This window comes from Sylvia atricapilla, chromosome Z (assembly GCF_009819655.1).
Source record: "Sylvia atricapilla isolate bSylAtr1 chromosome Z, bSylAtr1.pri, whole genome shotgun sequence".
Taxonomy (NCBI): Eukaryota; Metazoa; Chordata; class Aves; order Passeriformes; family Sylviidae; genus Sylvia; species Sylvia atricapilla.
The window spans coordinates 34,829,106-34,842,619 of record NC_089174.1 but is presented as its reverse complement, the minus strand read 5'-3'; positions in this window follow the sequence as shown (position 1 = coordinate 34,842,619).

The following is a 13,514-nucleotide window of genomic DNA, read 5'->3' as shown; positions in this document are numbered from 1 at the left end:
GAGTTCTAGAGATTGTTTTAAGTTTGTCAGGATTGCAATGCAAACATATCCAGAAATATTAACAAACTGAAGCAGTAACTGGCACACAAACATTAGCAAAGTTTTTGATGCAGAGACATTAGTGTCAGATACTGCTGACCTAAAATCCTTGCAACAGTTTTCAATCTCTTCACTGAGAAAATGGTATTGAAATCTGGTGTTCTTTTAGGTGGAATTCAGGTACTCAACTGTAGGCAAATAAAAATTTCAGAATTTGGTTTATGCTCAAATATAAGAATAATTTACTTTCCAACCTACTGTTTTAAGAAGATTGTGGTGCCAATTTAAGAAATAGCTGTAAAATTAAGGTTGGACTTAGGTCAGTTGGGTGTGCAAGTTTCATAATGGTTTGCTGAAACAACAAAGGGAATGTGAAGCAAATGACAAAAACATCAACAAAAAGACTGACCAGCACTTCTAATGTAGCTTGGTTTCACTGGATTTGTGCCTCACATGAGGGTGTCTGTCTCTCACTTAGAAAAGTGCTTAGGAATGTATGCAGGAATGCATGAAGCACTTTGAAGGTATTATTAATTCTTGTTTGAAAAAGGGGACATGTCTCTAGCTATAAAAACATTATGAAAGCCAAATTAGACAAATTTGCTACTGTTTTGTGTATTTGCTTGCCATTACCTGGAATTAAAAATCACTCTAATGATCCTAACCATCCATGGAAATACGATGATCAAAATTTAAGTATTCTATTCATTTGCTGTCAGGATTCTGCACACAAAGGAACACTAACACATGTTCAGATGTTTGGAGGAGGAAGCACGCTTTCTCACATGGCTTTGTGTCTCTGGGCTGGAAGGAGTTTCATTCTTAGAAAATCTATTATTTGATCAGACTTAAGACTCTTACTGAGTCAACTTATTCTGCACCACCTGATACAAAGCTTTATTAGCAGATCAAGAAGTAGAATTAAATGTCGTATTTCAGAATACAGGAAATTAGCTGCTAAAATAAAAACACATTAGATGCTTGTATGTTATATGAACTGATTTTCTGTAATGCTGAATTCCTAGTGAGGTTGCTCAGAGATGTATTAACTTGCATCTTTAAATATCAAAGACAAGATTCTACGGCAGTGAATTACAAAACTTTTTCTGATTTTAACAGATGATAATTTTCTTATAGGTTCACTTTACATGTTAAGCATTCATATTCAGAAATGTAACATAGAAATATTTTATAATTATTTAGAAAGATGAAAGTCTGACTTAGAACTCTGTACTAAAGCAGGACAAAGCCTTCCAATGTCTTTGGAATGTCTTTACCCACATCCTAACGGAAGTGAAAGGTCAACCAGTTAACACCTCACATGATCCTTGCTGAAAGTGTCTAGTTTGGGAAAAAGAGACTAAGATGTGATGATGGTTCACAAATACTAGTTATTTTTTTCCAGGTTTCTGAAATTTTCATTTTTCATGAGATGTTATTGTTCCTGACTTTTTATTTGGAAGAAAATTATTTAAGTGTTTCCACATAATACATCAGAATCCCATGTGGTCCTGCTGGATTGCACTGAGGTTAGATGCATCAGAAAGGGACACTGTCTAAAGCCTGCATGAAGACAAAAACCTGTGCTTTGATGCTATATCCACAAAACTTATCCACACTTGCTGCCATGCCTCTCTTTAATTCAGGGAACAGGTAGCTTTACTGTTAGCAGGCACCATGGCTGAATAGGCGATGATCTAAAGAAAATGCAAAGGAATTTTCAATGCTATTAAATGATCCAGAAATCTCAACAGGTTATTGGTACTCATCTTTCTCACCTTCTGTGTAGAGATAATTCAGAACACATATGATACTAGGCAAAGAAATTCTTTCTATTTCTTGGAAAAGTGTACAGAATAAACATGTGTCGTGTGTTGCATAAAAATTTATATAGGAATGCAATTAACAAGATTTGTGTCACAACAGTTATTGTGTAATTCATACTAGTGATACAGTTTTTGATGTCTTCATTGAGCAGCTTTTGTGAACATCATTCCATTAGATGTCTTTCTCAAATATACACACAGAAAGTATGAGAAGGTTGTATGTGTTTCAGAGTGACAACATCAATAATTTTAGATTTGATATGTAAAGGTATGAACACATAATTTTAATCGACATGTAAAGGTATGACATTTGTTGGTTTCTTTTCTCAAGCTCCTTTAGAAGAAGAATTATTCCATTTTAGTTAAGCCAAATTTTTAAAAATATGCTTTTCCTTAGTGTTCCATCAGTCTGTATGCCAGCACAAGCTTCAATAAACAGCAGTATCATGATATGAAGTTGCTGTAAGTTGGGCACCCAGTCAATTCTGCTTCACATTATGAAACTGTGAGAAATAGAAGAAAACTACATCTGTGAGCTGCCAAGTAACAGATTCAGTATTTTATTGCACAAGATTCATATGTCAGAAGCTGACCTAGCACATCCACATCCTAGTGCAAAACTTCATAGATAATAACTTTGCAGGGAACACAGGGATATTTGTTTCTACAATTTGCCCTAGCTTCAAACAGAGAAAACTGTGATGATCTTCAAGGGTTCTTCTAACCCAAATAATTCTAAAGGATATCCATTAAATTCTGCAGGAATACTGAATGGCTTGGGAGATATGAAGACTTCTTTTTCTAGTGAGTATTATAGTTTAAACCAGTCAAATTTCAAAGGAACTGCTTCATATGTTATTTCCCATGTAGCATATCTCCTACTGCAGAGAAAAAAAAAATATTTGTTAAAAATCTGAATGTATTCTGTCTTTCTAGTTGATGTGAGGCTGTGTTTCCCACTTCCCACAACAGTCAGCTTCCCAATGGAGTCAGCTGGGGTATGCATTTCAAGAATTGCTAACATATAACATATAAACATACATCTAAAAGATGATATCTTCCTCTCCTTTCTTGAGGATCGGACTTGTGCTGCCCTGTCCCAGTACAGCAAAGCTGTGATGTGGGAGGAGGGTGGCTGGGCAATGGATGCTTCTCCAGCCCTCCCTGAAGGGACCAAGGAAGGAATTTTGTGTTTGACCTGGGAATGAGAACTGTCATTTCTTATGCTGAGTAACTTGCTGCTGATTTAGCCATGGAGTTCTCAAGGGTAGGGCTTTCATGCCCAGGCACAAAGATCTGCAGTACTTAAGACTGGCAGTGGTGAATAAGCAGATCACCATGATTAATATTCAAATTTAGCAAGAGAAAAGTCACTCCTTTTGGAGGAGGAGAAATTTCTTAATATCTCTTACTATTTACTATAAAAATTCTGATGTACAGCATAACCACTGTCAGCCATATTCTTCACCCAGTATTGGGAGCTCACTATCCATGTTTGGAAGCACAGAAACATTAGTCCAGTCACCATATTCATCTCAAACAAATTAACAGTTTGGAAAAAGTACGCCTACCTCTCAGGCACTCCAAGTATTTTTTCCCTCTCCTCCCCTCTCCTCCCCTCCCCTCCCCTCCCCAAAGGGAGGTGGGGTAGACCATGGGGGTAATAGGAACAGCAAAACAATATAAAACAAGCTAGGAGAAAGTATTTAATTTAACTTTTAAATTAATGAAATAAGGCTGCTTTCAATTAAAAAAAACAACACCTCATTGCCTCTGATATCTGTCCATGGCAGGGGACTGGAACTAAATAACCTGTAAGGTTTCTTTAAACACCAAACATTCTATGACTCTGTGGAGTAAGAAAGAAAGGGGCTGAAAAACTTTGTGTGAAAATTTCAAAAACACCAAAGAGTGGTGTGAAAATGTGCTTTTGAACACAACCTTGTTTTTCCAGTCATTACAAATTCACAAGCTGCAGGTTACAAATCCAATGTAAATAGCTTCAGCTATTCATCTCCAGTGAATATTGAAAGCTATTGGCCAATGAGGGCTGCCCAAAAGAAAGTGAAGAAAATAATTTATGGCCTTTTTTCCTTTTTTGTCTCCTTCTCCTTTTTCTTATTTTTTCCATGAATATGCTGAGGGTGGAATCTTTATCCCATTTTGGCATAAATGGGGAGGGAGGGAGCTCTATCACTCCTGAAATTAGAGGGAGATGAAAACCATGAGTTTAGCAATACCACTGGAATGCTTTACCACTGGGTTATTAGGATGAATGTGCACCAGGACTGCATGCTACTGTTATCCACAGAGCAGTAGGAGTTTCTAGGCTACCTCCAATACCAGGAATGCAAGAACAATAATGTACAATATCAACAATAATTCTTCTCAGTTTTGAAAAATGAAATAGGTTTTGGCATAAAATGCAATGCAGCACCAAGGTAATTTCCTAGTGGAGAGACTAGAGGAAATGAGTGCTTAATCTCAGTGACAGTGGTTTACTCCTGGTTGTGACTTACAGAGGGCAGAAGTAGAGCAGCTCATTGGGATGCTTGCAGCTTCTGCACCCCAGAAACTTCTGTCCCAGCCCTGCATCCCAAAGTTGATGGGCAGCTGCTACTTTCCATCCTGTTAGTTGGTCATTCAGACCATCCTGACAGCCACAGTACACTTGAGGGGGAAATAAGCCACCCTTTCATGATGGAAACAAATGTGGCAGGTCTATTGGAAGCTCTCATCTTACTGGTGCTGTGTCTTGAGCTTTGTTATCATCACCGTTATTGTCACCATTCTCCTATTCATAAGGCATTGTCATAATTTAGAATCAGATACTGTGCAAGTTATATGATTAATGCTGCTTACACTTTTCTATAGGATTAATAACGGATCTTCTGTAAGAGACAGGTGAGGGGAATGCCCTTAAAAAAATTGACTTTCCTTGGATGCTCTCTTCAAGATAAGATAATTTCCTCAAACTTATGCACTGTGATCCTGTTGTACTAAGACAAAATGTGATCTCTGTGTGATGAGAAGGAAGGCAGAGGTACCTGCCAGCCATCCCCCACAAGGGCAGTCCATGTGTTATGCTACAGGCAAAATGGACCTATGGGTACACCACTGTCAAGAAGATTGAATATTACAGAGAGCAGAGGCTAAAGGGACCAGACAGGGTATTTGTGTATTAAGAGATGCTCTGTCCTTCCTTATCCAGTCATGTTACCCACTGTCCATCTGCATGTTGCACCAGAGGTCCCCTTGGCACAACAGTCCCTGGAAATGTTACAGGCCAGGCTGCGTGGGAACCTGAGCAACAATAGTGTAAATCTCCTGAAAAGTGACATCAATAAGTTAATAAGCAGAAATACTATATATGGTGGACAGGTCAATGCTATCTTTCCATATCCTGTTTTGCTTCAAAAGTATAAAGCTAAAAAAATATAATGTGTTCTTCATAAGGAAAAGAAAAATTATAGGAGATTTTTTTTTTCTTATGGAAAAAATATTTAATATTCAGACCAGGTACTAAAGAAAGGGTCAGGGAGGAAGGAAGAATTTGGGATGCTGAGATTAAGCAATGGGACCATGGATGCTGTAGACAATACAAAGGAGGGAGACAGTATAAGTGGGGACAAATGAGCTCCTACCATCATTTAGGAGATATAGGATGCCAGGCTTCCTGAATGCCAAGGGCAGCACAGAGACTCCAGAAATGGGATCAGCAGGAGATGGGAAGAAGAAACCCAAAAGGCGAGGTTGGGCCAAGAGGCTGAGTTACGGAATCTGAATCAGAGGGGCCTTGGAAATCTCCAAGTACAGCAGGAGCTGACATCAGAAAGGGCAGTAAACGAGTAAAGAGAGACACGGGGCACAGAGTGCCTTTCAGATGTTGTCAGTGCTTCTTGCAGGCAGTTAATAAAACCTCAGGAAAAATCAGAGAGACCTAGGGATGGAAATGGAGATTCTAAGCAGGAAATTAGAGCTGGAAATGAGCTTTTGCAGATTATAAATATCTGAGTAGATAAGATAGAAGAAATGGAAGGGTCTGGCTAGAGAAAAGATGGGTTGGAAGGAGAAAAGGTGATACAACAGATACAACAATGTTAGAAGGGAAGACAAGCCCCTACACATAGAAAAGAATAGGGGCTATTTTTTTCTTTCCAGTATAGAGTATAAAACCCCCGTTACAAAGTCCAAGAAGCGGGTATTTGCTGTATTAAGAGCGTCGGGTGTGCGGCGGTATCGCCTCCTAACAGCGCACACACAGGTTACAGATTACAAAACATGGCTGCATTTATGCATAATCATTGTTTTCCCTGGAAAAGGCGTGGTTATCCAAACTATTTCCCACCGCTCGTTACAGTCATTCGCATGCACTCGGCGCGCAGGCACAGTGCTCTCTGGTGGTCGCACTCAGGAAGGCTCCGCGTCTTCCCCGGCGGTTTTGGGGTGAAGGCTGGACGTCTTCCTCGCCGTGCCCTTTTCACCTTTCTCGTCTAGGCATGCGCGCTCTCTTGTTAGCGATTTCCACACTGGTTTTAGCAAGCTCTGTCCTTCGGTTTTGTAGGTTCTGCTCCCTGTTTCCTGCCAAGTTTCATCCTATGCCCCTAGCTTGGACTAATTTTTGCTAACATCTATAATGCTTACAACATGTCTTATTCTTGCCCACATACGCCTGGGCACGATGTTTTTAACCCTTTCAGAATAAAGAAAAAAAAACAAACAAATAAACTGCAACAGAAAAAAAATCTAAAAAGAAAAAAGTAATAAATAAATAAATAAATAAATAAATAACACACCCTACCAAAGAAAAGCAGGAGTCATGGAGGAGGAGGAAGGAGGACTAAGTATGCCATGAGGTCACTGTCTCATTTTGCTACACCCTCCCAGAAGCTCAGAAACATTCTTCCTCACCAGGACAGGTCGGGTCTGAAAAGCCATAGCGGTATCAACCTGATGGAGAAATCAGTTAAATGCTATTATTATTTGCTTTAAAGCAGATGATTTCACTCATCTCCTCTTTCAATTCACTTGAAGCTGAAGGAGCTGTAAACTAAAAGTTTTTAATGTGAGGCATCACATTAATGGTTGTAGCTATCAAGACAGCAGTTTCTAGTTTGCTGTACAGAAAGTCTTTTACCCATGCAGTTAAAATATTCTGGATAATAAAAGGCCTAAATAATTCAATAGTAATAGCTATCACCTGCACCCAACATGGAGTGCTACTTAGTTGCATGTATTGCATATCCATACTAAATCATGTTCGAGTTATTGATTTGTTTTTCTGTTTAGAAATCCAGGATGTTTATAGATTGCAATTATTCCAGTGTTTCCATTGTTATTGTTAAAAGAGGACCTGCTACATAATGTATGCCTTGTAAAAATGACACTTCAGTAAGAAAAATTGTGACATAAAACCCCCTGCATTTTTCTCCCACAACCGTGATTTATTAACTTCAATATTAAATACAGATGTAAAAGACATCTTGCATTTTTTTTCTTTTTCTTCTGTGTTTTCCCCTTAAATGATTATAAAAACACAAACTGTTCTGTTCCTTTCTGTCCAAAGTTCACTTCAGTAATGGCAGACTAATAAAATGAAATCATGATTGTTACATGTATTTCCAATTTGCTTTTATTTTATAGCTAATTGCAACATTTTGCAGCACTTTGGAACTGATAACTCCAAAGCACTTTGGCAAAGATACCAGGAAGATGCTTAAACATTTTAAATGCAAAATAAACACTTAAAAAGTATTTATTGCACTGGGATAATAAATATAGTCCCCTGAATGTTTAGATTCATAACAGAAGTATAGATATTTTTAATCAATCTTCTAATAATAAATAAAATGGACTATACGGATTCCAAAAGAAATTGCAAAAATTCAAATGATGTTTTAGAAATTTAGAATTGTAAAGAAAAATCACCAACTTTATTGCGATTCAGTCAAAAGTTAACTGCCACGTTTTCAGAAAATTACCACTATGGCTACTGATTAAATTAATAAGGAGAGACTGGATGTACACTTTATTTTCCCCTTTTTTTTATTTGCTACCAAGAGATGTGTTTGTAAAAGGACACAGACATCTGCCTTATTACAACCCAGATCATTCGATTTTATGGAAGTTTAAATTGTTAATTCAAACCACCCTGAATCTAAACATTTCTGCACCGGGACTTTTCAACTGTTGCTTTACTCTCGTGCTTCAGTCATTGAGAGCAGCTGGGGCTTTCCAGAAAGCACAACTGTGCGTTTCTGCTGTGTTTGTCACGACAAATACAATGAGCCTGCCTGGGAAAAATCCTGGGCTTTCTGCAGGTATGGCAACTCCTTTCCACAGAGTGGAGAGAGCTCATGGAGAGCTGCCTGGCAGAGCACCAAACACTGTGTGAACTAAAGGGAGCTGTGCTAGCACCTCCAAGCCCTGGGAGAATTTTGATAAAAGTGCAGCTGGGGGAAGTTCACGGGAAAGATCTGTAACGTCAGAACCTCCCATTCCTGACAATGGCTGGAAAGTATTCTGTCCAGGGATACATGGCCACTAGAGCTCAGAGCATTAATACTTTCCATTAATTTGCAATTTTTTCTTGAGAATGAAGGCTTCATTTTATCAATTAGGCAATCAAGGGATGTATGAGATATGTCCCTTGTGGGTGTCAACAGACTGCACAACTGCAAGAAGCTTCTCCTTCCTTCAGCCAGAGCAACTGCTTTCCAAATGTTTAAAAAAAAAAAAAAAAAAAAAAAAAAAAAAAAAAAAAAAAAAAGTTTAATTGCAGTCTGATTTTTTCAAAATGCACAGTAGTTTATGTTAGTTGTTGCAACCATAATCCTTTGAGGTTTAAGAGGAGAAGTTTGCAGTGGTAGGGCTTTCCCACCCCTAAAAGAAAAAAATCACAAATAAAGCCAGACAAGGTTTTAAGCCATCTGCCCAGGCTGGAGGGGGGTGCCAGGGCAGGAGCCCCCTGAACACATCACTCAGGGCTCACCCTGCAGCTCAGCTTCATTGGTCACCCACTTACCCCTCCAGCAAGCAGTGCACAAGCAGCAAACAAGTAAAAGACTCCAAAATCTTTTACCTTAGAGTAATTACTTCTGAAGTAATTGCTGACACCTTACCTTCACTCCTGATTTTGTCACTGAGATTGGAGTGTTTCATACCAGAAGCTCATGGAAATCTTTGCAGCAAGTTCATTTAGTTCTAATGGGCTTCTCAGTTTCCACACATGAGCTGCTATTATTTATTATTATCATAATCAACAACAACAACAATGTAAAACAAAGTTTTATGTATTTCAAATCCACACTTTCCTGAAGAGCCAACATTTTTTTCCCTCTCACACATCAAATGGGATAAAAAATAAACATTGTAGGATCTTCTTTTTAAAATGTTCAGTGTTTACCACTAGCCTGTTTTGTTGTTGTTGTTGTTGTTGTTGTTGTTGTTGTTTTTCTCCAAGAAGCTCTTCTTACATATGCAGAACCATTTATACAGGTGAACTGTCAGCTGGAAAATGCAGAAAAAATGCCAGAAATTACAATGAGGGGCATTGAAATCCTTTATCCACAGACTAGAGGTGATGAAAGCTCTCAGCCACCCATGCATGCCACAGTATCCCCAGCCCCTTGGTAATCCCATATGATGTGCCACATGAACATGACAGAGCCTAAAAAAACTGGAACCAAAGCTATTTATTAACCCTGTCAAATGTTCACGTCAGCTAAGTTACATCACAACCTCTTTCTGGGGTTAGTCCTGCAGCCAGCAACAAAGTACAGCTATGGGAAATGGAAGGCTCAATTCCTCCTCTTCTTTTTAAAAATATATTTTTCTAATATTTTTATTTAGTTCACATTTTGCAGAACTCATTTAAAGTCTATAAGAAATTGTTTATTTTGTAAACCTATAAATCTGAAAAGTACTGAAATGATGCAATTCTAAATAAATCCCCCCTTTTGCTTTGATAAATCAAACTTTGTTTAAAATTATTTGGTTAAGCAGCTGATTAAAGGTACAGAAGGATAAGGCTCCTAATAATTTGACTCTCAACTTTGATCAGTCAGATAAAAAAGCACTTTCAGTTTAATAATGACGTTTACCTAATTGTTTTTAATTAAATATATTTCAATTAAGCATACTTAATTATTCTTAATACAAAACATGAGTAATTCTGCTGCCTTCATCAAGGTATATATTTAAACTGACAGCACAAATGAACTGCCTTCACCTTTTGGTATATATTCATTTTTCAAGCCAAAAGCTCTTATTTTTCTCAGAAAGTGAACTTGTTAAATGTGGACCACTTGGTAGTATAAAGCAAATACAATGTAATGCTAGAAAGGACTTCAGCTACTTTAACTAACTGAAAATTTGACTCCAAGCACTGGTATTTTTGGTTCTTTCTTGGGGTGACATAGGAATAATTAAAAAGAAATCAAAAATTCAGAGTCAGCCAATTATTTTACATTTCAGTGATAAGTTCCCTGTTTTGGACCACTGAGGTTGGCCATGTAGATCTACTCCCTTACCCAGAGGTCTCACAGTATATTCACACATCATAGAAAATGAAAATACATGAAAAATTATTTGAAAACCATAACAAAATTAATTTTTGCTTTTGAAAACTTGGCTGTGAGTAGGTTTCTCATTCTTACACTGCTGGGACCTTTGTCCTGAAAAGATGGTTGCCTCTGCTTAGAGTGATTTATCAAAGGCTTTCTCTTAGCTGTACATCTCAAAGCAATGCACTAGAAGCTGCATTGATATTGCTTAATATCAATGCAATGACACATTCTAGGTGCAGCATAAAGTTTCTAGAACACTTTTGTTAGCATTACAAACTGCTAGCAATTTGTTAACATTACACTGATGTTACATAACCATGTCATTCTTTGCTGTGAGTGGCGACGAACTGTCACAGTGCCAGAGAAGCTGTGGGTGCTCCACCCCTGCAAGTCTGAGCCAAGATGGCATGGGGCTTGGAGCAGCCTGGTCCAGTGGAAGGTGTTCCTGCCCCTGGCAGGGATGTGGAATGATACAATCTTTAAGGTGCTTTCCAACTCAAATCATTCCAGGATAGCAACAAAGAAGGCAAAGCCCCACTTTTCACCTCATTTCTCTTTTCCTGTATTTATTTTTGTCATTCTTTGTTAACAAAACAACTTAGAGGACCCAGGCAAACCAACCAAGAATGGCTTAAGCTGCAAAGAGAACTTAAAAGGAACAGCAAGGCAGCTGTCTGCTACAGTCATAACTCCAGCTGTGCACTCTGAATCTCTCAAAACTAGATGAAGCAATTTAAATTATCCTATCTCAGAAGTTGAAGGGCTTCACCCTAATGCAAGGAGACACATACACCTCCTCTGGGCATCACCACCACGAGGTGCAAGAGCACTGATGAATAGCTCAGTGGGAGAATGAACCATCTCTCAATCAAATCCTGCTGCCAAGGCCACAGCTCATCAGCTTTCAGAAATGATTTTTTTTTCTGGGAAGAGAAGTCTGGAAACAAACTGTAGATATATGAGGTTCTCTGCAGCAGTTTGCATTCAGAGGGAAGAGGTGGGTGGTAGATGGGAAGAGAGAGCACTACCTCAAGGGGTAATTTTTCCCAGTTTTCTTTGTTATATACACAACCATACACATACATACATAGGAAGGGATCAGTGTTGGAGATCAGGTGTAATTGAGAAGTAATAACCTGCAGAAGAATGACCTGCTGTACTGCCCAAAGATGCTAGCAGTGGCAGCAAAGGAAGGAACAAGGTTTGGGGGAAACATTCTTGCAGTAGGCAGAGGTACCCCAAAAGGTAATGATGCTGCTAAATTCTCAGAAAGGAGAGTATGATGAAAAGTTAAAGCTATGAAAGGGTGAGGAATACCCCTGGTGATGTGGAGTGACCTGTCATCCTAAAGAAGACAAACAATAGAAAATAATTTTGATAGAAGAGATAACAAGTGATGGAAGAAGGTACCTTGAGGTTAAAAGAAGGTCTCTTGAGATCATAATTTGTATAACCTGTAAAATCATGCTGTTGGAAGCTCCAAAATGGCCCTAAAGAAGATTAATTACCTGACTTGTTGGAATAAGCTCTAAGAGAGAACCTGGCACAGCCAGAACAGGATTTTGCAATGAATGCATCTGCCCACCATCCTCAACAGAGAGACAGCATGAATCTGAGGGGAAAAATATCTGCAGCATGTCTCATATTGTTGCATTTTCTCTGTCATCAATTCCTGTACAGACCTTTCTTGTTGTCCTTGATGACATGTCACATGAATTCTCACCTGTCCTGACACCACTTCTTCCTTCCCACACCAGGATTTGCACTCTTGTTACACCATGTTGTGCTTCCATGGTGGGAATGCAAATTCCCATAGCTATAGCGGCAGCCAGGGCACAGGTAGGCATGTTTTGACTGAATGGTGGGTAAACTCTGCACACCACAGTAAAGGACAATGAGCCTTTGTTGCCTTCCACCTGCCAAATCACTCACTCATTCATGTAGGAGCCTGAGAGTACTTCGAGTGGGGCTCTTAGCAGGCCTTCCTCACCACCCAGCTGCAATGCCTCAAACCTCCTGGAATTTGCAACTTCATGACTAGAATGTCTTAAGATATATATGTGTGTGTGTGTGTGTGTGTAAGACTGTACATAATTGTGTTTGACTTACTGTCACTTTTCTCTTTAACACTCCTCTTAGTTACTTCTCAAACATCAGATGTATCCATGGCAACAACTAAAAACCAGTCTGCCAGGCCTTACCAACAGTATTTCAAAATTACAGCTCTACAGGGTATGGCATATCTGTGTTAACTCACAAATGTATCCTTTATATAAGTGCTCTAACTACGAAAGGCTAAAGATGTATTATTATGGATAGACCTGACTGAATACTAATACAAATTTTATGGGAATGTTGATCCTTTTTTTTTTCCCCCCTTGTGTGAATGTACCCGTCAACTTTCAAGGAAGCAAATTGCTGTCACTTGCTTCCAGGAAACCAGCCCTTGAGAAAACAAATACACATCTCCAAACAGACAATCATGGGGTTAGGCAAGTAGGACCAGATAACCCCACCAGTGATCCCTTGCAACCTTACTGTGATTTTGTTTATGATATTTGGTTTATAATCATTCAGAAGACAAAATACAATCCGAAGCGCAGCAGGGAAGATGTTGGATTTCAGAAGTTAAAAGCAACCCACGAAAAAAAAAAAAAGGCACAGATCATTCCAAATATATAATGCTGAACAAAAAAATGAAGTTTTTACAATAAACTTTGTGTCACCCTGATTTTTCAGCCTTCTGATGTTTACATTCTTGGACTGGAGCTTTCTCACGCATTGTAACATAAACAAAGAGTGATGTTTGTAAATTGTGCATTCCTTCCAGGGGGAAGGACAAAATTGATGGACTTTTGGTTTGACCAGTGGGGTCAGAGAGGTGTCAACCTTGTTCCCCAATCCCTGATCAAACTCCAAAAACTATATAAACCCTAATCCCAAAAATAAACCTTCTTCTTTTTTGTTCTCACAACCTGACGGGTGAGTGCGGTTTTTTCATGTCCATCTAGCAACAACTTTGTGCAAATTTGTTAAGAAATTTTACATTATTCTGTGAAATATTGACTAGAAAAGGCACTAT